General features: G+C 36.2%; 1 protein-coding gene across 1 annotated transcript in view; it reads right to left on the reverse strand.

Annotated features, from left to right (window-relative positions):
* LOC141428077 (G-protein coupled receptor dmsr-1-like) overlaps nucleotides 1-16,372 on the reverse strand; it is a 63,797-nt gene extending 47,425 nt beyond the window's left edge. The window contains exon 1 of the mRNA XM_074087817.1: nucleotides 16,255-16,372. The gene's annotated coding sequence lies outside the window, so the exon portion shown is untranslated. The remainder of the gene's footprint in view (nucleotides 1-16,254) is intronic.
* Between the last annotated feature and the right edge of the window lie 11,325 nt (nucleotides 16,373-27,697).

Genomic DNA, 27,697 nt, shown 5'->3' on the forward strand with positions numbered 1-27,697 from the left:
GGAACTGGAAAATATGCTCCAACAACTAAGCACGGCAAGTCTTGAAGTAGGACTTACGATGAACCGGTTAAAGACATAGTTAATGACGAATAGCGTCAAACGTAGGGTAGCGGTAGATGGGCAGGTAACACAATTATGTCGACGAATACACTTACTTGGGCCAGATAATCTCATTCGAAAACAGATGAGGCAAAGAAATTGATAAACACATTGAAAATGCCTAGAGGAGCTACTGGTCCATGAAAGTGCTAATGAAGGGCAAACTTCTTTTAACCCTGAAACGCAAGCTCGTCGGTATGTGTATCCTACCCATCCTAGCCTACGGCGCTCAGATCTGGTCTTGGACTGATGCTCAGAAGTCCAGACTCAAGATTTGCCAGCGTCACGATTCAACGTCAAGATTCGTCAGCAGACGGTTCGCCTGATGTTAACATCAGGCGAACCGTCTGCTCGTTTGTCTGCTATTAAAAAAAAAGAAGAGCTATGGAGCGCAGTACTGTAGTAGTTCGGAGATCTGATAGAATTAGAACATTGTCGATGTGGGAATGAATACCAAAATTAAAATGGGACTGGGCGGAACACGTCTGCCGCATGGATCTGGATCGCTGGGCAAAAATAATCACCGATTGGGTTCCATGCGACGGGCACCGGAGCAGAAGCAGACCTAGGAGGACATGGCGGGACGATTTGGATCGATTCCACTCAGATTGGCAAGAGCTGGCCAAGAGTAGAGACGAGAGGAATAAGAAAGGGGAGGCTTTTGCCCTGTAGTGGGACACATTATAAGCTAGTTAAAAAAAAAGGATCAAAAACAATCACAAAGAGCCTAGTCGTGACTGTGAAGAGGGTGTGGTAACAGCTATACACCCGAATCGGAAACATATACCATTGACAATTGACCGTTTTTCGATCTTTTATTTGAATAATGGCTACAGGACCACTACATCGGAAAAAAACCTCTCTTCTTCTAGTGTCTCTCTAACTAGTGAAGGCTGGCAGTCAGCTCCGCATATTTCTCCCGGTCTTTGGCGAGGTTGAAAAGCTCCGTGGCACTTGTGATTCCGGTTCACTCCCGGATATTGCGCAGCCACGATTTCTTCCTACGTCCAACAGCTCTTCTTCCGGCCACTGCCCATAATTATCAATTGAAAAAGCCCATATCTGGAATGCCTAAGCACATGACCTAGGTTGGCAACCTTTCTTCTTTTGATGGTCTGCATCAGTTCGCGTTTCCTCCCAGCACGCCGTAGGACCTCAACATTGGTCACTCGATGCGTCCAGCTTATGGCCAACATGCGTCTATATGCCCACATTTCGAATGCTTCTACACGTTTACGGAGTAGCTCTTTAAGGGTCCAGGCCTCGCATCCGTATAGAAGTATGGGCCATATATAGTATTGGAGTAGACGAGTGCGCAGAGATATTTTGAGGATGCGACTGCTAAGTACCTTTTTCATGTTATTGAAGGCACTACGGGCGATTCCAATGCGGGTTTTTATTTCCGAGTCACTGTTCCAGTTTTCATCTACCCATATATATAAAAAAACAGGAACCATTTTTTTGTTGATATTTCGACCGCGAACTACTTTTGTGAGTAAGTCGTCTTCTTCAAAGAACCATTCTATCGATTGCTGTTTTGTAAGCGGGTTCAAGCTGTGTATACAGATTCGTCGGATATCACGATGTAGGCCACATGTTGCGAGTTACCTCCATTGAATCTGTCTGACATAAATGGCTCCAGTCGACACGTCGATCTTTTTGCTCTTGCGTGAGAGAGTTATCCATCGTAACTAAACCTTCCTAACCTTAAGATGATCATGTAAAATGGTGGACTGCCTGGGATCCAACCTTCGGTTCATCTTGAAACTCACGCTTGGTAATGTTTTGACATTTCTTGATCTGCCGCTCCACTCAGATTTCGTTTTCTAGTGACTGCCGTTGGCGGTCGACCCGGTCTAGGGTCATCTTTGAGGTCACGCTCACGCTCACAAAAGCAATATGTATTGGTGACAACAGATGGAACTAATTCCACAAACACTGCAAAAACACACACACTGCACTGCAAAAACACTGTAAAAATTTCCATGTCATTCCTTGAAAGTTAACTCTCAAAAAATCATAATATATCATAGCACGAAATCCCTCCCGCGCTACCTAGCGATTAACAATAGCGTAGCGATTTAAAAAGTTACAGACATGTTTTTTTCTTTATTCGACAAAAAAATAACTAAATGTTACTGGCCACTAATATTTGGCCAAAGATTTTGTAACTAGTTAAATTTGCCTTTCAACGGTACAAAAATTTAATAAATGGGATGGATAATACGCCGCTGACTAAAAAATTATATGTTTAAGTAATCCATGTGTCTAGCATGTACTCTCAGAACCTATGCAAAGTCAACCGATTTTAAAATCACGTAGCAGGTTCGTTTGAGTTCAGGCAACATCTGGTTCGCATTCAAAACTAAATCAGCCAAATCGCTGTAAGATTGCAAGCTGACCTCAGCTTTACTCTGGAGGATGCAATTTAAATACATAACACGACATGTGTAGTAGAGTAGCCTTATCTTCCTACCCCAGACGCCAAAATAAACGAGCTTTCAAAATCTGAAGTGGCAATAACGTTAAAATAGTAGATTATAAGGATTAGGGTCTCAATTGGTCTCACCGTTGTTGATCCCGCATTTAGACCGCAGTCTACCCAATTACTTGAGCTGACAAGTGAGCAATACAGTATTGAAAAACTAATTAAGTGCGACGTGAAGCTTCACGTCGATAAAACCGTAACTAATGATTCATAATTTAATTAGCGGTTGATGGTCAACTGAAGCGGTTTAACAACAATTACGTTCTAAAATGACCTTTTATAGAATAGACAATAGAATATTTATTTAACTAGATAACAGCGACCCATTACACATGTTAGTAAAAAGATATATAGTTTTTTTTTACAAGTTCAGATACGAAAATCATCACCACCTCGAAAAAAATCTCGTATCTCAAATCAATATTATGTCGACAAAATTGACCCTTGTTCACTCAAAAAATTATCGAGTTTGGGGTACGAGTTTTTTAAAAGTACCTAGAGATGAAATTCATATTATTATTATTAAAGATCAAACTACATACTGGTGACGTTTCTCCACACAAAAAAATGTGAGAACAAAGATAGTTTAGTGTGCATTCAGTAATATAATGTCGCTGTGTTCGGCAGTATGATGTAGATACGTTGTTCTAATTATCAACTAGTCTATTACGTAATATTATACATATTTTGTCTTTCACTTTTTGTTCTTCAGTGCATCGGTCGGTGGGTTGTTGGTTCAAAGCTAGGATAAATACATAGGAATTATAAATGTTCCGAGAACAGTAGGTACCAGGCTTTTAGGAACAATATGCCACTAGTGACAACTGCCTTAAATATACACTAAGGTACAACATATTACTTAACTATGATATATAACTAAAGCACAGATAGAAAATAACGACTATTTTAAAAATACTACTTAAATATTTAATTTAAATTTAATTTATTATACTAAAATAAATGATAACAACAGGGGCGGAGCGTTTGAAGCTCCCTTTAAATACCACCTTCTTCCCTGATAATAATTATTATTTTATCATCTAATTCGTTTACTTCGTATAATAAACACCAAAAACTCTGTTAGATCCAAATAAATCTTCAGTACAAAAAAAAAATTGTAAATTGTAGGTTTTTTACCGTCTTTCACGATTTAATTACTTAAGTAAGTATTTTGCAGGTATAGTCAGTAGCAAATATGAACCTTTATCATCGGCAGTATGTAAATCATTTTGACCACCATAATTGCTCATCCACGGCTGTAATACATACTCGTACACGCAAATGAATTAGTTTGTGTGATGCTTATTATTGTAATTAAAATTAATTATAAGAAGTATAGGTATTACTAACTAATCCTTTAAAATTTTAATAATTCAACTGACTACATGACTATTATAATATTACACGGGTACAAAAGTTTTATATTGAACGCAGAGCTAAAAGAATTAAGCACAGATAAATAATGATAAATAATTCATTTTCATATAAAAGCACGTTTATATTCATGAACAATTAAGGTAATTTATTTTGAATTTATAAAGGTTCAGAGCTTTTTTTTTCTTTAATGCTGTAGGTTGTAGGTTTTTACTTCATCTCAATGTTATAATCAAGGTAATAATAAACTTCACATATTAAGTACATAGAAACGTAGTATTTTTTCAGCCTCAGCACTACTGCAATCTCACATAGATTGCAGTAGAGTACTCGCTCGGTTGACGTTGAACCATCCATAAATTGAAAGCAAATGCAGAATGAATTGAAAGGATCTTTTGTTCATAGCCGATGTTACTTTCTCTGGTGATAATTGATTTAGATACTAATGATACTAAGCCTTGATCAGCAGTTTCGATTTATATTATGTTTAGCTTAAATATCCGTTTGAAACTGAATTAACTAGTGCCTTGGCAAAGATTTTGAAACAATGCGTGGTTATAAAGGAAACATAACTTTATATTTATTAAAATGTTTAACTTCACGGAGTTCGGCCGAAAAGGGTACGGCAGAAACGCCTCAAGCGAAGTAGGTACGTAGTGTTTACTTGTCGCTTGTTAAACAAGGGCCTACTTCATGTTGGAAAAATTGCCTTCGTTATCCGTGAACGCTGCCACACTCCCACATGCACGCTACAAGCTATACGCATACTTTATATTACCTTCGTTCAGAAAAGTAGATTTTGCCACTATTATTTTTTCGACAAACATAACGACCTATTTGCTGAAGGACATCGAAGGTTCGACGTGATATGACATCAAAGCTTGAGGGCTATTATATTATTGTTTACGACAAATAATGCAAGTTGTTTAGGAACATTACGATCATTCAATTATTTTGTAAGTTTAGATACGTTATATGCTGCGAACGCAGCTGCATCACACACACTTACTTACGAGCTTTATTATCCTCTTTGCTTCCATTAAGAAAAGTCCTTTCATTCGTTGTTATACGTCAGTGTGACAGATACTACAATACAATCGATGCCTTTTGTACGCTTAATTTATACCTCTTAAATATACATAATGTATAATACAATATTATTGTGATCATTCCCTTGTTTTACCAATTTTCGACAACTTTATTTTGTAGATCCGTCCGCGTAGAATTCGTTTATCGCTATCCCGCGAGAACTAGGTTTGCATACTTTTTCCGGGATAAAAACTAAAAGCTATCCTACGCCCCTCCCCGGGATTTAAACTATCTGTATACCAAATTTTATCTAAATCTATTCAGCGATTAAGACGTGATAAGATAAGAAACAAACGGACTTACATACTTCCACATTTATAATGTTAGCGTTATTTAAAGTTACCTAATAGATAGGGACGCACTTATTCATATAAATACTATGGTATATTCATTTTAAATCCTTCTTTGATGAAGGAATTAATTATTAATGTCCTGCTTAATTGCTGCCATTAATTTAAATGCAGGCGATCGAGATTTATGGATACAATTTATGAATTGTAATTTAAATCGGACCGCCGTGCACCTGATGGGGCGAAGTAGAAAACGATAAACGGTTTTAAACGTTCTCGATCTACAAACTCATAGATAGGTAATTTTCTTGGCTGTAGGTAAAACAAATGAATAACTAAGTTTGATAATATTAAATGTGATAACGTTATCGAACGTTCGCTCGCCAGTAGCGCGTGACTGTGGGCATTTATGGCCTCGGATGATGAAAAAAATTAAACAAACTTAGACCGTTGACCTTCCGTTCACTACCGCAAAAGAACAGACATACCAAAAGAGATTAAATAATTTCAGCATTGTTTAGCGCGTATTGAAAAAAAAATAACTTAACGTTGAATTATACCTAAATATCACTAGAGCTGTACAGTCAGCAACAAAAATAGGTATACATACGTTTAAAGTGCCAAAAATATGTATACAGAATCTTATTGCCCATTGTTAAGGTTGTGTTACATATGTTTTGCACTTTGGCTGTATTCACATTTTTTCGTTGCTGACTGTACATTTTTAAAGTAAAACCATGCTGGCGTTGAAACCCTTTTAGATTATTCATCTTCTTTCAAGCCTGTATCAGAATTAAGAATATGATATCACCCTGCAACTAGGTACCTACATACCTAATCAGCACCGGAAGGGTTCAAATATGTAGGTATTTCCTACTGCAGAGAGATTTTGGCAATGTAATTGGACACTTTTGTTGTCAATTTTGGTTCCGGAAAATTAGGTGCAAAGGCGAGCGAATCGAGGACGAATGTAAATCTGGGTCCACATTTGTATCATTTTGCCGATCACGATCACGCGTATCGTATCGAGCTCGCGTATCCTAAGTATGGACGTTTACTTTGGGCACACAGGAGGGATGATATGGAGCTCCGTATCCGTAACCGAAACTATCGGATATCCGAAATAAAAAACTATCCGTAACCGTAACCGAATCCGATATAAAAATTTCGGATAGTTTCGGATAGGGGCGGAGTCTAAGTGCGATATGTTGCGACAGGTTTCTGTTTTTGCTCGGCCGAGCCGACAGAACAGCAGCACGAGTCTTCTGCATCTAAAGGCCGGCCAGGAATATACAAAACCTGACGCGAGCTTTACTCTTACTATACGATACCTACCAGTCATATTGACAACGGTGTCGGTGATGTTATTTAAAGGAATATTTTCTAATCCCTCAGACTTTTTCTATGACAAATAATTTTATACATTGTGAATTATTTTCCTTCCAAGGCTATGGACAATCTTCGGCATTTTAACGCACAAAAACACAAAATAACACTTTAAAATACCACGGGCAAACAACGTTAAACTTTGTCAGCACTACAAAAGACGACATTTGAATTTAGTGTTACCAGTGTAAGAAATTAGTTCTATTGGTTTTCCGCAATATGGCGAGGTTTTTTATAATTCTGGTCAGCTTTTATTGTTTAGTATTTCTATTGCTAAGTCGTAATTTACGACTCGTAACTATTACAATTAAAGTCAAGTCATTTATGTTCCTATTTGTATTTTACTTTTACACGTCCTTAAAAATCCAATATCCGTAACCGAAACCGAAACTATCGGATAATCCGAAATAATTTAACATCCGTAACCGTACCTAACCGAAACCGGTATTATGTTTGACATGTATCCGTATCCATATCCAGATCCGAAATGTTATATCCATAACATCCCTGGCACACAGTATCACTAGCATCGTCGCGTGAAAAAATGCGTCCATACTAACGGTAGTGTAGCAGCGTATCGTATCATAACGCCGTATCAGTGTGGACGCTACCCGTATCCCTTTTGATGATCGGGGAAAAACCGCCTTGAGAGCGATCACGGCGTATCGCGTATCAAATAATAACTTCGTATCGTGATACAGTATCAAATTACGTCCATACTTACCGATCTTGATACGCGTATCCGATCGCGAGTGTGCGAGGTATGTAATACACGCGTATCAACATCGATCCCGTGCGATCAGGTACGGTGCACGGCGCACCGTATGATCGCGCTGCTTTTGCGTCCACACTAGCTATCTTGATCATGCACATCTTTTAACATTCTGTAGAGTGCACGTAAAAGACCCCGAAAACATAAATATTAAAATGTTTATTCATGAATAAAATGTTTATCTACTTTGAGTTTATATTTGGTAAAAATAAAAGACGATGTTGAATAAAATATTGATCTAAGAGCATTTTGAAATTTTATGATTGGTAATGTCCAACAGAGAAATTATTTCAGAAATTATGAAGTATCGATGTAAGAGAATGTCTGAAAGCTTTTAGTGAACACTAGATCAAAAATCTGTTTATAGAGAATCGAATTTTCTTTCCAGCAGTTCAAACTTGTTGATGAAGGCGCGGCGCCAACTGTGCAATTTTGAGCTAAAATCAACTCCGTGAACACTCCGGAAACTCATCAAGTTTTGAGATAAATTTTGAGTGGATTCAAAGAGACGTAAGTATTTGTTAGAGAATCATTAAGCATTGCTCTGGGTACTTACCTAAATAAACTGTTTTTGGATGTCGCTTGCAATTAAAAAAACATTTTAGGTAGGTATTTGTTACTATACCATGTTGATATTTTATTATTGGGAACTAACCTGAGGCAACTTTGTTCGTTACTTATGGATGTTAACCGTTTGTGTACCTACCTAACGTAGTGTTAGTTTTATTGTACAGTTTGTGTCTGAAAACATATGTATACTTAAACAAATAAATAAAATTACTTTTACCCTTTCGGAATGCAAATTGTTTACTGATGAGATAATTTAAATTTCCATTTATATATGTTAGTAGGTAGGTATGTGTCTCTCTATGTAAAAGGTATACTTTCCCTTGTCTAGTGTGTAAAAATAGCTTATGCAACTTCAAAGGGTTAGAAAATCAGTTTTTTATTAGTTAGACAGATGGTTGTAAATTTTCCATTTAATATTGTTAGCAAAGTATTTGAAGTATGAGTAGGTATGTAAATGAAATTGTAGATGGTTTGTTATTTTTCATTATATGTATATTCTAGCGAATTGAAGTACGGAAAGCACGATTACAATAAGGCTGGTACTAATGAAATCTTTGTTTTTATTTTATCGATTTCAGTGGAGATTGCACTGGTTTAATTCTCCTCTGTTATTTTTACTTGAAGGACGAACGTGTAGATTATTTATATTTACACTTACTATGTGGGTAGATTCACGGATTGCCATTAGGTTTATTCCGATTCAGAAAGTTGTTAATTCAAAGTTTATTAAAAATATACATTTTGTGATTAACTAAATACTTAAACGACCGATAAAAAAAAGTTACTAAACTGTTACATGCGTAACGTAGTGAAAAGTTGTTTTTTTCTGTACCTACACATCTAGCAGCAATAGCTAGCATGCAATAAATATCAAAATGATAGTTACAAACAATAGTAGATTATTGTCATGGCCTGGAATTGGCCAATTGTTGGCTGAGTATGAGTATGCCAGTCCGTTTAACTAATACGAAGCCAGCAATTGCTATTCCAGCCGAGACTAATATAAAGCTTTTCTCAAAAATGATGAATAATTCTGAAATAGACTTAACTTTTTCTCAAAATATATCATAACATTTAATTTTATTCCTATTATTTTTCTTATGCTTTCCCACCTTTTTTCATTAAAAATAAACTGCAGGTGTATTTTTCCACCGAAAACACCACAAGCTGTTTCAGACCCAATAAAAAAAGTCCGGAGTTCCAACAAAATATCTGATACCGCCCATTAGATTTATAAGACTTGTGCCAACATTTCCATGGCCTTTTTAACTTAAAAAAAAATTGTCACTGATTACAGGCGCGCTAATTTATAATTGTCGAGCTAGTGCGCCTGCAATCTTTTTAACTTTTTAGTTTTTCGCTAACCATAAACTATGCACTTCAGCACTTCACCTTCTGATATGTAAAGAATAATGTCAACTTTTACGGACATTTTTGAGAAAACTAATGTTACGTTATCAGAATACGCACAATGAGTGTTGCTTAGCAAAAATTGCATTCATAAAACTCGAACAACATTGTTTGGATCTGAAAAGATTACTTAATTAGGTGATAAACAACATTTTTTGCTACTTGTGATACTATGTACAGTCTAGTTCATACACTTGTGAGCAAAAATTTCATCAAAAATATCTGAACATGACTCTACTCGTATTGTTAACGGCGTAGGTAGAGGCGTGTACAGATATTTTTGATCAAATTTATGCTCACAAGTTCATGAACTCGACTGTACATTCTCGTAGGTATTTAATCCTTAGACGTGACTGTTTTACAATTTAATTAATTCTATTTGGCATACTTGTTTTTTTTTAAGAAGATACACAGTAATAAGGCAATAGGTAGGTATTGTTTATACCCACTTCATTGAAAAATAATGATTTTTAATCATCATCCATTACGATTTTAAGCTTATATAGAAGTAAAAATTTGCGCAATTAATTTTTTATTAGTCCTCGCTTTATCAAACGATACAATACAATACAATAACTCTTTATCACACACCAACACAGTAAGCAGTACAGAAAACACGATATACACGACAACGAACGAGGGTAACGATTTGATTAAACAGTATTTTATGCAGATATCATGTAGTATGTTCTTGTTAGCTAGTGACTATATGGTAACGATAACGATTCAAGAGTTTAACGGCAAAAAGAAAAAAAAATGTTAAATAACATTCTCATAAACTACTTCACAGCAACAAATAAATAAGAGTGGGTAGATCACCTGTCAACACATTCGCACCAATCACCAGTGACGTAGGAAATGAGGCAGTAACTTCGTATTAACTGAGCTGTTTCTTCTCACAAAGTATAACTCGAAAAAATTACTAGAGCTACAAAAATATTCGTTCGCATCTGACATACCTATTTCATTATTTCTGCATTCCAGGCTAAGCTAGGAACGAAGGAAGGTTCACGTTTAGTCAAGAAACGTTTTATAATACAAGCTATTACCTTTTCTATAACCGAGCTCCAGTAAAGGCAAATTTAATATTACAAGAAGACTAATATCTTGCTTAAGGGATTTGAAGTGGCTCTAAACTTCCGACTTTAATACAAGTCATCTGAGAAGTAAAGTTTTGGTTATATTTCCTTTGATAGTTTGTGACAGCAAGCGGATGCTTTCGTCATCAATGTGGAAATAGCAATGGAAATGGAAAATCTCGGTGTCAAGAATTCAATTACCGAATAAAGAATTGTTTTTTTGGTTAAGGTGGTCATTAAAGTGAGTGGGTTCTGAGAGGAGGCCTGTGCCCAGCAGAGGGACGTATATAGGCTGGGAAGGGGGTCAATGAAGTATGTTAAATATTAGTAACGTGATAAATACATTCATTGGTAGGTAACAAGTAATATACATAAGTAATGCAACTTAATTTACTGTAAGAATAGTTCTTACTATAACGATTTAATGTAAGTACATTTTTAGTTAGAACGACCAAGCTATTTATTATTAAAAAGAAACGCTGTCAATTCTGTTGTTGGTTGTTATAGAATACATTATCCATACATGTTAGAAAATATCATTGTTTGTTTTTGTGGCTACACTGATACGCAGATATATGTCCATCCATCATCTGTGGAAATAAATTCTCAGTAGCTAAAAATACAACGTGAATACGTATTAGGCCTATTCAGACATTTCGTTGATTTTATGAAATTTACGTAGGTACAGTCGAATAAACTCTATCGAATATACTATTTAATAATTTTTAGTGAAACTGATTGAGAAAAGATTCTTCGTAGGTGCAGTGCCGTACGCGATACAGCTGTCTCCACCTATATCGAACTAAAACACTATAAAGATATTAAAACTAAGTTTAAAAATGTGAAAATAAATTTGACATGTTTATCAAAACATTAAAATGTTTCATTTAATAGTTACTAAGGTTGTACAAAAACAGTAGTCGTGTCGCCTAATGGTCGCAGTCATTTAGTACTACTGCATGTTATGTTATATAGGCAGTGCCATGAGAGTTGAAGTGAATGATTACACACACACAGCTACAACATGTCATACTATAATGACATCAGGATTTTGACATTTACTCATTCATTTCATTCATTCTCCTTTTGTGCAATCAGTTCTTTTTGTAGCTGTGTGTGTTGTGTGTGCAATCATTCACTTAAACTCTCGTGGCACTATCTATACAGACGGTTTCGATGATTTCGGTCTCGTTTTTTAGACGGCACGAGTGCTTCTATCGCCGACATCATAGTCACTATTAAAAAAGCCATGGAAACTTTATACTAATTATATTATGTAGACGTAAACCCCTTCAAAAAATATAGACATCATTCATTAGTCAATTACTCATTCTAAAAAAAAAACAAGAAAATATTTACAAAAGTTGCTAAAGAAATATACTGATTGATCAGAGTTTCCTAGAATCGAAGTGGGAATGTATATTTTCTCCCCTTAGACTAGGGTGGAATAATAACACCGGCAATCAGTAACAAAGGTGACCGTTTTGCACGAACCCTCAAAAATAGGTGTATTGGATTGGCGACAGATAAAAAGGACTCAACCTGACCATTCGAGATGCCAACTTCGTCCGCTTTTGTCAATAACCACGATGCTTGAGCGAGTCTTATACAGGACGCATGAGACCGCACCGACGACTTAAAGCTCGGTTCACATTTATCTGTCGTGTTGTGTCGTGATGCTCTCCGTCTGTCTCTCTCTCTCAATGCTTGTGATGCGACACAACGTAAGCCATCACAACACACTGCATCAGATAAATGTGAATGCAACCATATAAAATGTATGAAACCGATACCATTCTGATGCGTCACGACACAACAAGACAGATAAATGTGCATATGGCTTTAGGTAACATAAAGATTTACAACGCAAAACGGGATTGCGTAAAATTACCGTGTAGTTTCTTCGGAAGACACTCTCCCGGCCTGGATAATACCGATATGGAAATACCAGTTCTGTTTTTTGTGTTCACGCCCATAGAAACTGACATGCGCCTCAGAGCTTCTATGGGCGCGTACACGAAAAACAAGGTCGGTATTTATACCGTGTAGTTACTTTTTTTAGACAAGTACTTAAGGAAAGCATCAAATGAATAATGCCACAGATAGTACCTAAGTGGTTTCCGACGCCTATAAACAACCATGCACAAGATCAGTCCGTTATGGAAATATCCTTCTTCTTCTTCTTCTCTTTTAAAATATGGCTTTTCTGTCCTAATTAATAGGACAATTTCGCCAGTGTCAAAGTAAACTCTCTTTGAGAGGGACGTTGTACGGTGGTTATAGTTTTTGCAACTTGATAGTAAAATTCCAGAAACCCAACTTGCGCATTAAAAAATGTTAAACACGAGAGCAATATAGCATTTTGTGATCACTGTTCACTGTTAAGGTTAATCGCCGCATAAAACACTATCAAAATTATACTTCATCTAGCCAAAGAAACAGAAATAGCAAAATTAGATATTGTCTACGTCCGCCATGTTTGAATGCTACAAATCGAATCTCATGGAAATATCCGCAGGTGACAGCAGGGCATCCCTCCCGGTAACTCTGAGTGGGCTTGGTTATAAGAACCGCCTCAAGTACAGCACTACCGGCTTTCTTGGCCTCTGTCAACAGTTCGGTACCGCTCATTAGAGAGGAGAGATACTAAATGTTTCTAGCTCTTCTGATGTGGTGGGCAGAAAAGGTTCCATACTGCTAAACTTGACTACTAAGGTGAAAAACCTCTTGTGCCTTTAATTTCCTCGGTAGTCTTACTTGTTCTAATAATAATATTAATAAGTAATAGTAATTTTTGTGTATTTCCAATGTGGGGAGTAAAACCGCAGATTATTTAAGTAATAATACAAGTAAGATGAATATATGATTGTTACTAAAACACTGATTAAAATATGATAAACTTTTATTTTTAAACCGACTAAAAAAAAGAAGGAGGTTATCAATTATTGATAATTTAATTTGATTCTGTGTCCAGTCCCTAATTTGACACTTTCAAGATCGCTTGCACGGTCTAGGTTTTTAAAAATAAATCGTTGAGTAATCCTTGATCCGGATGACAGTTCCATATATTTTGATACTACTTGACCCTGAGTTAGCACTTAACTTACTCTGAGTTATACATGTAGTTAAGTCTGATTCGTACAAATTCACCTTAATATATGGGTTACAAATACTTACTTTTAAATGTTTTAAATAATTTAATCCTAGTACCTAGGTACACCACAGTATAAGTAATTGTACAAGTGCTACACTTTCAAACTGTCTTCAATTGCATGAAATTTCAAATCAAGAAGTTTTTCCTTAGAAACTAGTCACAACTGAGTTCAATTAGGCCGTCAGTAGTTTGTAACGGCGCAACTTGAATAAGGCGAAATTTAGCGCTTTGCTGTAAAATAAGTTTACATTACAAGATCTTGCCACTTGTTAAAATAATCAAGCTTGAAAGAAAGAAAAGAAAGAAAGAGAAAGAAAGAAACATTTATTCGTGACAAACATAAGAACAATGGATAAAAAAAAAGAAGAATATAGTTTTATGTATGCCACGAAATGGTCCCAAATCAGCAATCTGCCGGTCTTGCGAACGGCGCTGGTCTTCCTTTGGGACCATCCGGGTCATCATACATTAAAAAAAAAAAAACATCATAAAATACAGTGAGACCGATAAAAATTTTGCTTAAAAAAAAACTAAGCTTGCGCAAGCTATTTATATTATTACATATTGCTTCAGTTTGCAGCTCAATTCGTTGTTAGTACTCAGTATGAAAAAACTCATCAGTGTTAGCCAATTTAGCTGGTTGACAGTACAAATTGCCATAATTCTTCCTTAATGAAGCGCTTAATCATTACCACATTTCCTTTCATGATAATATTCACATGCACATACAAGAAAAGAGGTTTTCGTTGTTTTCACGAATGAGTTTGCCGCCAGGTTACAGCGATTAGTTATGCAAAAGAGTAATTTACTATAAAAGTACAATTCGCGTTTCCATTCCTTTCGGTTCTCTCTAAAAGACAGATAAGTACGAATAAATACTTCATAATGGTAAATATTGGATATCTCCTCTAAGAAGAGGTCTAAGTTTACTTAATGGTGAAAAACCAGAAAAACAACTGTACCTTTGTTTTATCTTCCCTGTTCATTCTTATAATGAGGGGGAAATTAAACTTTATAATGAGGTCGCGTGTTTTCATTGTCAGATTTATTTTTTTAACCACAAGCGTTTGAAAATTTGATTCAAAAATTATACTTATTAACTTACACTAACTGCTGCTGATGACACCATCAAAGATTTATTTCCATTTCAAGATAAAAAAAATAAGCGCATACTATTATTGGATAATAACGTTTGTAACTTCTAAAATAAACAGTGTTGTGGTTGATAATTTCACGTACTGCCCTGCCACGCATGTCATGAGTTTTTTTTTACATTTTGTTGTTTGTTTTGTTACAGGGCTCATTAAATACCGTGTTTCGTATTAAGTACAACATAAATTAATGTGTTTTCTAGGCTACAGAGCATGAAATTAATGTTTCAGAAGTAAATTATTATTCTTTTCTGAAACTGTGCTTTGAGTTTTTCTTTTAAATCCGAATTCGTTTCCAAGTGTCATTTATCACTGAGTCTGTTTGATTGACTGACTTCTTGAAGTCAGAGTTAGACTGATTACTGTAAACATTTTAGATCTCGAACGATTCTAGTCACAAAAATAAGACTGGTCCAGTAGTAAACGTGGGCAGGGAAACACAAAATTTTTGTCGTCGAATTTATGGAATTGTGAGTGTGAGCAGAACTTTCGAAAATAGTTGTGTAAAAGTAGGCTGGCTACTTGACTGTAACCTATCTAGTTCATGTTTTTTTTTGTTCGACTGGTTGGCAAAGAGCAAGTGGGTCTCCTGATGGTAAGAGATCACCACCGCCCATAAACCCAGGGGTATTGCAGATGCGTTGTCAACCTAGAGGCCTAAGATGGGATACCTCAAGTGCCAGTAATTTCATCGGCTTTCTTACTCTCCACGCCGAAACACAACAGCGCAAGCACTGCCGCTTCACGGCAGGATGTATTTTAGATTAAATAAATTAGGATGTAATGTAATGTAAAATATATTAATAGGTACTGTAACAAGTTATTGTTCTTATTTCATTTTTTTTTAATATTGATTTAGAATTTTTTAATTAGTTATTATTATAATGATGTGACTTAGCTTTCATGGATTTAATATTTTATTGTGTAAAGCAATCACCTTTCATTTGTTCAATGGTTACCTATTTTATCTAGATAATCTTTCTAAGTATAGGTATTATGCTTTTGTTCTGGTTCTATGGTAAGGACGATTTGACTGAAAGCATTGTAATGTAACGCAATATAAATTTGAATTAAAGTGTCCATCGCGCGTTTCTGATTAAAAAGCTGTTAAAGATTTATTCCTCGGCGTTTTCTCCGCCGTTATTTTATTTTAAGATCGTTTAAAATCATGTCTGTGCGTAAATTAAAAATGTCATTCTCTCTATAAATATCGGAGCGTCTGCGCCCGTTGTTGTCAACAAGTTTTTTTGTATTAAATTTGACATCATGATTAAATTAAAACAAAAAATTCAACAATTACTACAGCATGATGATATGAACATAAACTATTTTTTTTTCAATTTAAAATCATAGAAAGAAAAATTGTTTTAAATATTAGGTTACTCAACTTACCAGAGAATAGCGATAATTAACACTAGTTATATCATAAAGCGGCAACGAGATCGCGGGACGGGGCCCGGGCGTCAGGCGTGTGGCGCCTCCGCGTTGTGAGCGCGCACTGCCGCGTGCCACAGCCGCGTGGTTGCGCGACCAGATACACTACAATTTACAAATAACAAGGGCTTGTAATTGACACAGTCAAATAATGATCATGTTTACGTATAAAAAGTTTATAATTATGTCGAACCTCTTGTGATATTCGGGATAAAGTGGGAACGCGCGAACAAGTCCATCCCGTTGAAACTGTACACGCGCGCTGATGAATGAAAGTCCTTGGTGTGAAGAAGCTGTAGCGAAGTTTTTTATGTAATTCTAGTTTTCGTTGCATTATTTATATATCTATTGTCTTTTATTGGGTTTCTTGGGGTGGGTCCATATTTCGTACTTATTTCCCGTTTAGACTCTAAACTGACGATTATGATAGTCGACAAGGGCGTCGCCAGCCGATGGCAAGTTGATATGGAGGATGAGAAAAGTATGAATTATCCATACTATCCATACTTCCATACTAATATTATAAATGCGAAAGTAACTCTGTCTGTCTGTCTGTCTGTCTGTCTGTCTGTCTGTCTGTCTGTTACGCTTTCACGCAAAAACCGCTGAACCGATTTGGATGAAATTTGGTACAGAGATAGAATAGACCATGGGAAAGAACATAGGCTATCTTTTATCGCGAAAAAAAGGCTTTAAGGGGTTGAAATAGGGGGTGAAAGTTTATATGGTGGAAGTTCGTCGCTGTCGGAAATAAAACCATGAAACTTGGATTTAGGCACTTAATAGGAAATAAGTCGGTATGTGTTTTAGCTTTTTTGAAAATTCGACCTGTGAGGGGATGAAATAGGGGATGAAAGCTCATATGGAAGGTCGTCATTATCGAAGATAAATCGATGTTTCTTTATGAAACTTGGTATTTGGGCACGTGTTAAGAGATAATAAATGTTCGAGCGTTTCTTAAAATTCTTCCTGTTTGGGGGTGAAATAGGGGATGAAAGTTTATATATGTAAGATCGTCATTTTCGAAGATAAATCGATGGTTCTTTATGAAACTTGGCATTTGGGCACGTGATAAGAGATAAATAGATATATTTTCGCGCATTTTTTTTAAATTCTTCCTGTGTGGGGTGAAATAGGGGGTGAAAGTTTATATGAAGGTCGACATTGTAGAAGATAAATCGATGGTTCTTTATGAAACTTGGCATTTGGGCACTTTGAAAAATAAATAGATATTTGTTCAAGGGTTTTTGAAAATTTTACCTGCGAGGGGATGAAATAGGATGAAAATTTATATGGAACGTCGTCATTATCACAGATAAATCGATGAATCTTTGTGTTTAGGTATTCGATAAGAACAAAAAAACCGGTTAAAATCGACTCGAACTCGCGCATCAAGGGTTCCGTGCATTATTTTGCTATAAAGGGAATAAAATTTGCTATAAGAGCTGCCTTTATACAAAATTTCAAGTTTCTAGGACAGCCGGAAGTACCCTATAACTTTTTTTGAGTTTAGGGTTTTAATTTCAACTCGATAAATACTCCGCACGTTTACGGGATAAAGGGTCTTGACAGACAGACGGACGGACGGACAGCAAAGTCATCCTATAAGAGTTCCATTTTTTTTTCTTTTGAGGTACGGAACCCTAAAAAAATATTTGTTCCGGCTCTTTTCAAATTTCGACATTTTTCATACCTACCTACTTGAAAATATGGGGATGAAAGTTCGTAAGGAATTCCAAACAAATTTACTATAAGTATATTTATCGGAAATATGTGTAGCAATGCTTAGTAAGAATGCCGTCTTAATTATAATCCTACCCTCCTAACTTACAATAAAGGACGTAAGATGTCAAGAGCTCACTATGAAGAATTAGTCCTTTTGTGTTGGCAGGGTAGAATAGGTACTTATGTTTTACCAAAGAATGGAAGAACAAAAAAAATTAGTTTAGATATAAAGCAATGTATTAAAATAGGTTATTTTCAGTAAACCGTAGAAGTTTCTATGTGCTATTATTGGCAGAATAGGTACCATAAATAAATTAAATACTTTCCAAAGTTACTATTCCACGCGGACGAAGTCGCGGGCAAAAGCTAGTAGGTATTTAATGGAATTGGTGAATTCATTCGAGTTTCGGTTTCGACGTATCGATCGAGCAGTTAAAGACTTAGGACTGGTTTGGTTGCTTTACATTTGGCTACTTTTTTGGAATCTCTAGGAGGGATGGGGGTGGGGGGGGGGCTACCCGCCCTGCTGCCCCCTGGTGACGCCCTTGATAGTCAGCGATTTAAGCGTCTAAACTTTAAACGCTTAAATCGGACATACCTACTACACTACGCCACTATACAACGCCACGAAGATAAGTAGAATACGTTAAAATAAACACGACTTCATACCCACCGTTAATCTAAGTTATTATAATAACATTCAAAATTATTTTTTATAAGTGAAAGTTATGGTGCCGATCATCATTTATTCAATTTAGGAAAATGTGTATAATCCACACATTAAAAGAAGAACTACCTAGTTCCTGAAATTCCAAAGATCCATTAAACAAGCTAAATCGCTGCGGGAATGATCACAATGGCGGAGGGTTACAGCCCATTTGAAGCTACAGATGCTCACAAAGTGGCTGAGGGTTAAAGCTCATTTGAAGCTACATGTTACAGATAAATGTATTACGACGTCTGAATTAACAACATTTATCACAGTGACTTGAATAGCGTGTTTTAATTACTTTAGGGCCTATACGTCAAATCTTGAGCTACCCCGATTAATGGGTCTATTGTTTCTTGCATTTGATTAATTTCGTTAAACATTATATCAAAAAAGATCGTTAGAACGCTTGACACTATTCATTATCAAACCTAAACAGAGTTGCAGATTTTTAGTGACTCTAGATTACATCCAAATAAACATAACATTTTACGATATAGTGGTGAACTAGCCCTTTTTTTACGACTAAGAGCATTCGTCTATGTGGGTCAAAATTATTTTCATTGACTTGCTTTTGTCCCCGAAAAAATGGCACGGAGTTTTTTTTTTATGGAACCTAGTGGCATTTTTTATTTTTCTCTAGTTAAATATTAGTTAAACCGAAAAAAACAAACATTGGCTCCACATTTTTTTTATTTCTTAGTTAGAAGACATAAATAATATCGTGACGAGAGTGGTCAGAAACAATGCAACGAAAATAATTTTGAACCATATTGTTTTTCTTAAGTATGCATATAGCTGAAAACTTATTGCTAAGCCGGGTTTTAAACTATTACTCGTAGTTATTTATTAAATTTACAGAATCAAATCAGAATGGGTCAGGAGACCCATTTGCTCGTTTGCCATCTAGTCAAATAAAAAAAATTAAAAAAATCAAGGACACAAGATGTTTATGCATACCTATTCGGTTCCACATAAAAGTTTTGTGGGGATAATATAACAGATCATTAATAAACAATCCAGGAAGATATTACCAGTAGCCACTATCTCGCTGAAATGCTTGAAAACGGTAGGAATAAATATATTGCGTCTTGGTTGATTTTTTGCCGTCTAACTTTTTGTCAGCTTAAGTGTAAGAACCAATTTCATTATCTATTCTAAGACCTTCAGCTTGATCGTAAGTGAAAAAGAAACTTGGAATAATTGATTGCTTTGAGCGCTACTTTTCAGAGCTCCATATACATAGAAATAACAAACAACTTTTGTCTTACTACTAACCTAAAAACTCAACAAGACTAAACTTACAGAAACCAACTACATGGAACTATCGACGGCTTCCGTATCCGTCGTAAAATTAATGTTTAACAAAGTAAAATATTTAACACGATTTTGTTAAATTACAATCCTACTTGTTTCCAATGTCAAAACAAACTGAATCTTGTATAAAATCCACAGTACAAGTAATTAACTGACGGAAACAGAAACGACATCATAGAAAATCCTGAACGTAATTTTGTGTACAGTAATAAACCTGTAGCTATTTTATTTACATATTATTCCACTTAACGACGTGGGATGGGAAACTCTGGCAGTAAGTTACTCATAGTGTAGTAGTGATAGAGTGGAAATTATGAACCATAATGAATAAGCAAAATTAGGCATTATTCCAATTAGATAGCTGTCTTACTGGCTATAATTCTGGCATTTTTTTCTCTCGTTAACCCCTCCTGATAAGCTAATATTTGTAATTCGTACTCGTATCATAGGTTTAGGATACTTCATGCCCGGCCTTTCAGAAAATCCTTGCGCTCTATTCACATTTGTCCCATAAATACCTCTCTATATTCACCTGTCCTTCATCCTGTCAACATGACAATGTGATGTGTTATGGCTGGCAGCAGCTGTATATGGATAGCCAGATGACACTTCATTGAGAAAGGGGACTTTGATTTTTGAAATAGAGTTTTGTCCGATTATGAATAACAATTTCCATTTACATTTTTTTTCTACTTAATAGTTTAGTTATTAGTTACTTTTAGTAATTATTTTTACTTAGATATTCATCATCATCATCATCATCCCAGCCTATATACGTCCCACTGCAAGGCGCAGGCCTACTCTCGGAATGAGAGGGTTTGGGCAGTAGTTCCCACGCGGGCCCAGTGCGGATTGGGAACTTCACACACACCGTTGAATTGCTTCGCAGGTTTGGTGTGCAAGTTTCCTCACGATGTTTTCCTTCACCGTAAAGCTCGTGGTAAATTTAAATTGTAATGCAATTCGAGTGCTGAGCCGTGGTGGCCGAGTGGTTTGATCTATGGCCTCTCAAGCAGAGGATCGTGGGTTCAAAACCCCGGCTCGCACCTCTCAGTTTTCGAAATTCATGTGCGGAATTACTTAGATATTATTATTTTTTTATTCGATTGGATGGCAAACGAGCAAGTGGGTCTCCTGATGGTAAGAGATCACCACCGCCCATAAATATCTGCAACACCAGGGGTATTGCAGACGCGTTGCCAACCTAGAGGCCTAAGATGGGATACCTCACGTGCCAGTAATTTCACCGGCTGTCTTACTCTCCACGCCGAAACACAACAGTGCAAGCACTGCTGCTTCACGGCAGGATTAGCGAGCAAGATGGTGGTAGCAATCCGGGCGGACCTTGCACAAGGTCCTACCACCTGCAAAATAAAGAAAAAGTAAAATATAGTATTGAAAGTAAATAATTAAAAATCTATATTTAAAGTTCTGAAACAAATTCACAGTTTCGCAGTTCGTACAGTGATCGATTTACCAATATCGGGTCCGCGCTTTATCTGAGTTGTAGTTGCGCTTTATTGTAGTTGCGGTGTCAAAGCCTTCGCTTATGGTGAAAAACTTCTTTAATTCTAGTTCAGAAATAAGAGTAAAGTTCAGAAGCTTTTATGAATACCGCGTAAGCACAACTGAAGTATATAATAAACTAGTCGTTACCCGCGATTCCGTCCGCATAGAATTCGCTTTTCACTATCCTGCGGGACCTATGGCATTTTTCGGGATAAAAGCTATCTTTTGTCCTTCCCCCGGACGTAAACTATCTGAATACCGAATTTTATCTAAATCGGTTCAGCGGTTTAGACGTGACGAAGTAACAAACAAACAAACAAACAGATTTACAAACTTTCGCAGTGCTGCTGCTTAAGTAGCGTAGTGGAAAAAAAAGCAACCTGAGATATGTGTGCATAAGAGAAATTCGTGTCTAGACTCCTGTCCAGCGGTGGTGTAGGGGTTATAGCACGCAGCACGGATTGCTGAGGACCTAGGTTCGATTCCCAGCGCTGGTCTCTTCTGGTTTTTCTGTGCATCCATGTCTCAGTTTGTATTTTCGATATGGTTTCACGGGATACCCGTAAAAGTAACGAATTTGGAGTTGAAATAAAAAATACAAAAAGACTCCAAAAAACCAATCATGAACTTTCGCATTTATAATATTAGTAGGATTACATAAATATCTTTTGAAAAATCGTAACACTATCAAAGTCAAAGTATATTTGCTTTGTTTCTTTTAGTTTCGAATTTCCAATTACTTAGTTAGCTGCATACACCGTGATCATGCATCCCGTGGGCGTGTGTAGGCGATCAATATACCTGAAATTAAGTCAAACTTTCAGTTCTGCCGGTTTAAAAGAAATTTAAGGATGAATTAAGGTCATTACGAGCATACGAGTATCAGAGTAATACAAATCCACAAATTACGCTTGCAATCACCAATCTGTTGTATCGACTTGAATAGCCTGCCGTGCCACCAATTCTTAACACTGAAGCGGAATCGTCGCAATTTAAAATCCATTAAGAATACTTGAATGCACACAGCAGTGAGTGTTAATAGATTGAAAAGGAAACGTGGCTTTTGATCTCGATAGATTAAATTATTGTTTATTTGCAAATTTGCATTTGTTGATCATTTATTTCAGACTTAAATAATCCATATTGCGGTAGTATAAAACTTAAATGTAGATATTAATAACATGTTTTTTTTTATTTATTTATTAATACTAGCACATACATAACAATTTATCATCAGTACGCCAAACTGTAATACAGTTTATTGGCGTCGCGCTCTGCAGGGCTACTACGAAACTCGAAACTCGAAGTTCGTGTCGTGCGGTCCCTCTGACACTTATACTATTTAATACGAGAGCGAGAGGGACGGTATGATACGAACTTCGATTTTCGAGTTTCGTAGTAGCCCTACTGATGCTAAAATTCTTGTGCAAAGTGATGCTTACTAACTACATAACTAAACATAAACACAAAATATGTATAGGTACCTACGGAGACTCAGTCATACACATGTAGATTTTATTGCGTTGCAAATAAGGTTTATATCCGTTTACCAATGGATAGTAGACTAAGTCGCCGCCGGTACGACACAAAACACTAATAGAGATAGGTACACAATGATAATAATTATATCCCAGATACCAATCTTGAGTAGGTAGGTTTAGTCATCATTATCATTTAATATCTTTTTCAATGCAATTTTTAAAATTCCTATTTTTAATTTTTCCTCCTCAAGCAATAAAGGGTATTTATTATATAACTTAGGTATGAGGTACTCTTTGGTTCAATGTAGATTAGGAAATAAAAACTGAAAAACAAACGGCGAGCACCGATTATTGTCAGTCGGCACGTAAAGCAGGAAAAAGCTCTATGTTATTCTGACACCGACTCATGTGTGTTAGCGTGATAAGTCCTGTGCGTGGTATTTTGACTAAAAGATAAAAGTGCTGAACTATGTCGACAAAGGATTTTCAAATTGTATGTTCGTTGGAAAACTAGATTCCTAATTTAAAGTTTATATATTATTCCAGAACTTGCTCTGAAATTACTCTTGGGGGCTACTAAGAAATTCGAAAATCGAAGTTCGTATCGTACCGTCCCTCTCACTCTCGTATTAAGTAGAATTAGCGTTAGCAGGACGGCAAGGTACGAAGTTTGAAATGTGCAATTCGTAGTATTTATAATATTACAATCATCTTATCTTCCGAATTTTACGAAATATAAGACCAGAGTTGTCATTTTAAATGTGATAACGAAACCAGTATGCAGGTACCTAAGTTTAAAGTTGGACCTAGTCACTTTTTCATTATAAATAATAAAAAAGTAAATTTAAAATAATGAAGTAGCAACATCGATTGCCATAATTGTATCCTATGCATTTTTCTTTGCGAAATTTCAGTGTCGATTATGTATTTCGACCATTATTGAAAAGTTACTGTAAGTATAGATTTTGATTGATATTTCATTTAACTATTTGTTTTTTTTTAATTTTATGTATTTTTAACGTATGCATTATCAACATAATATGCATTTTGCGCAATACGACTAAGAACCATTATGCATTGCAACTAGTATAAATTTTGACCACTATGCGCTTCAAGCTTATGCGTTTAGAACTAATGTCAAATTTAAATAACTTTATGTATGTGTCGGCGGCCGATCGTAAAATCCGCCAGATCACGAAATTCCTAGGCATATCGTGAAACGCCGCCATTTCATGATATGCCTAAACGTTGGCCAGGCATATCACGATGTGCCTGAGAAATAATACGGCAGATCGATTAGAGCAACGCATTCGTCGATATTCCTAGCTCTATACCGGGCACATCGTAAAATAGTTTCTTATTTGGCCACTGGTGGCGCTGCGTATGCAATGGCGGCCGTGACCAGCTGACCGCCGGTGTTTGTTTAGCGCGTGAAAAATGTCGGCGTCGCAACAAAATGATCTTTAAACCGAAAATAGTGATGAATTCAAAATAGAAGTGCAAAAGAAGCTTTTGAACATCAGCTTCGTTCTTTTTATGTAAATCAAACGGATTCTGTGCACAATGTGAAAAAACCATGGACGTCTGCCCATATTTTAGAGGTTAGAATTTTGTTGGTAAATAAAGTATTCACTAGTTGTTATTTATTTATCTAGAAAAATTTAGGTACGACGAGCGAAGCGAGGAGTGGTTAGTATTAATTGTGATCACGACGCACGAGCCGAGCGAGCGAAGCGAGCGTGCCGCGGCAGCGGCCGGCGAAGTGCCAGAACCGATATGGCGGCGTTTCATGATATGCCTAGGAATTTCATGATCTGCCTAAACTGGCCAAATCATGAAATGGCGGCGCTTCATGATATGCCTAGGAATTTCATGATCTGCCTAAACGTCACTAGGCAAATCGCTAAACGGTGAGTTATGAACGATATGGCGGATGTCCTTAGCCAATTCATGAATTGGCGGCATTTCACGATATGCCTAGGAATTTCGTGATCTGGCGGATTTTACGATCGGCCGCCGACATATGCATCATATTTTATAATTTTCGGTATTTCAATTGTACCTATGTATTTCAACCGATATGTATTTTTTAAATTTATACATTATAATACGTACCCGGCGCCGCAAATTCTCTAAATGTTAGTACAAATTGACTGCAGCTCGCGTTGAATACGCCGAGTGAATAGCCCTTAGACAAAGGAGACCAACAGACGACGCTCAAATATGTCTGAAGTCAACCATATAATAGTTGTACTCCTCGATCATGTAACTAATAACATTTGTTAAAAAAAAAACAACTATACTGCAAAAGCGACATCCGATTTTAGGGATGTACGTTTTTTGGTCAAAGGTTAAACGTCAGTTTTTGTATGTGTGCTAATAGTGATGTACATTTCACTGTCAGTCACAGCTTACTTTGTCGATAAATGTATCCACGAACTCAATTATCGTTTGAGCAGAACCAGACGAACAGTAAAAAATGAATTTGGAATCATGTCTGCTGTATTTCACATATTAAGAAAACATATTCTACTAGCACCAAAAAAAAACCCAAATACAGGTGAAAAACTTAAGGACCTGTTGTATGTAGTAGTGCACAGAATTAATGGAAATTGAGTCATTTTTGAATATGCGTGTAAGTTTGGCAACTTTTTAGACTATTTAGTTTACTGCATGGCTGAATGTGCCTAACTAAGTTTATGATTAATAATAATAATAACAACCCACCATCCAACCAACCAACTACCAAACCACCAACTAACCAACATTCTAACCTGTTTGACAGATAAATTATTTGTATATGTATATGGTTCTCCTATGGTAGCCCTAAAATTTTGAATCCCATTTTCACTAAAACTAATTTCACTAGCCCTAAAATCAAAAAGCCGAATTTTTTCATTTCCTAACTATTAATTAGCCTAATTTTAGCATTATGAATTGACGTTGTACCTAATTTCACTAGCCCTAAAATCAAAAAGCCGAATTTTTAATTCTCCTAAATATTCATTAGGCCTAATTTTAGCATTCCGAATTTACGTTAAACCTAATTTCACTGGCCCTAAAATCAAAAAGCCGAATTTGAATTTTCCTAACTATTCATTAACCCTAATTTTAGCATTCCGAATTTACGTTGTACCTAATTTCAGTAGCCCTAACATCAAAAAGCTATAACATTAATTTTCATCAAATGTATATATTGGAACACCTTAATTTAGCAACATATTAAATAGCATCCAACCTACTTTCCTAGTGAAAGTTATCCTGGCTGCTATAAAAAAAAACCTAACATCGAAGGCTAAGGCGGGAGCGAAGCAATAGCATCCAACCTACTTTCCTAGTGAAAGTTATCCTGGCTGCTATAAAAAAAAACCTAACATCGAAGGCCAAGGCGGGAGCGATGCGGAGCGTAGCGGTACGTATTGTTGATCGAAGCTGTTAGGTCTAATAATTATTAGGAATCAATGATGTTTCAATTTTTATTTACAATGATTAGGACTTATGGCTATTAGGTGTATTAAACCGTTTACCTTCACTTGCCCGAATTTCATTTGCCCGAATTTCACTTGCCATACCAACGTTTGCCAGTGCTGTTATCAGGATTTTCTTAAATGTCATCATATAGAATGGAGTAGGTTAGGTTAGGTTAGTTTAATATCAACTCTGAAGAAATTACTATTTCAGAAATAAATTACTTTATGGCAGATGAAAATTCTAGAAAACGATACATTCGGGCATATAAAATTCTGGCAATCGATAGAGAACCGTATTAAACATTAGGAATTATCATTATTAGTTTAAATAATATTAGAGCATGATTGGTTTTTTGGAGTCGTTTTGTATTTTTTATTTCAACTACAAATTTGTTACTTTTACGGGTGTCGCTAGTGCTGCTGCTTAAGTAGCAAAGTAGACATAAGCAACCTGAGATATGTATGCATAGGAAAAATTTGTGTTAGATTCATGTCCAGCAGTGGTGTAGGGGTTATAGCACGCAGCACGGAATGCTGAGGACCTTGAAAATGACTGGTATATTAGCCACAGAAATCGACCAATGAGCAGCGGTGCATTTGATGAACCTAGAATAAAACTGACACAACTCGAAATATTCTGATTTAAAACTCGACCAGATTCGGTTTAGAACAGAGTTTATTTTGGAAATATGACTATTTCGAATTGTATCAGTTCATTCAAAATTCAAAATTCAAATTCAATTGAACCACAGCCTATTGGTCAATTTCTGTTGCCTATGGGCTGTTTATACACAAAAGTAATAATAGTAATAATCGGGTACGCTTGGCATTTAGCTGGGTGCACTCTATTGTACTCTCCTACCTTTATGGAATAGCCCTTCCCTACAATCATAACCCTTTCTTTAGTTTTTACCATTGTCAGATAAAAAGTAACTAGGTAGGTAACTACAGGTTCAGCGCAGAAATATCGAACAACCAGCATTCTGTCAAACGGAATGGAGTACGAATTAAGTGGCCCATTACGCGATCACATTAAGTTTCAGTGCGTGATTAATTCTCTTTGAGGTACCCAAGGAAAACAACTGTCAATATCTCGCAACTCGCAAGAAGCTTAGCAAACATCGCGAGTAATTGCGAGACTGAGCGCGGCGCGCGAGAAACGCAAGATAATACTACTGCAATGACTATAC

Source organism: Choristoneura fumiferana, chromosome 5 (assembly GCF_025370935.1).
Source record: "Choristoneura fumiferana chromosome 5, NRCan_CFum_1, whole genome shotgun sequence".
NCBI classification, from domain to species: Eukaryota; Metazoa; Arthropoda; class Insecta; order Lepidoptera; family Tortricidae; genus Choristoneura; species Choristoneura fumiferana.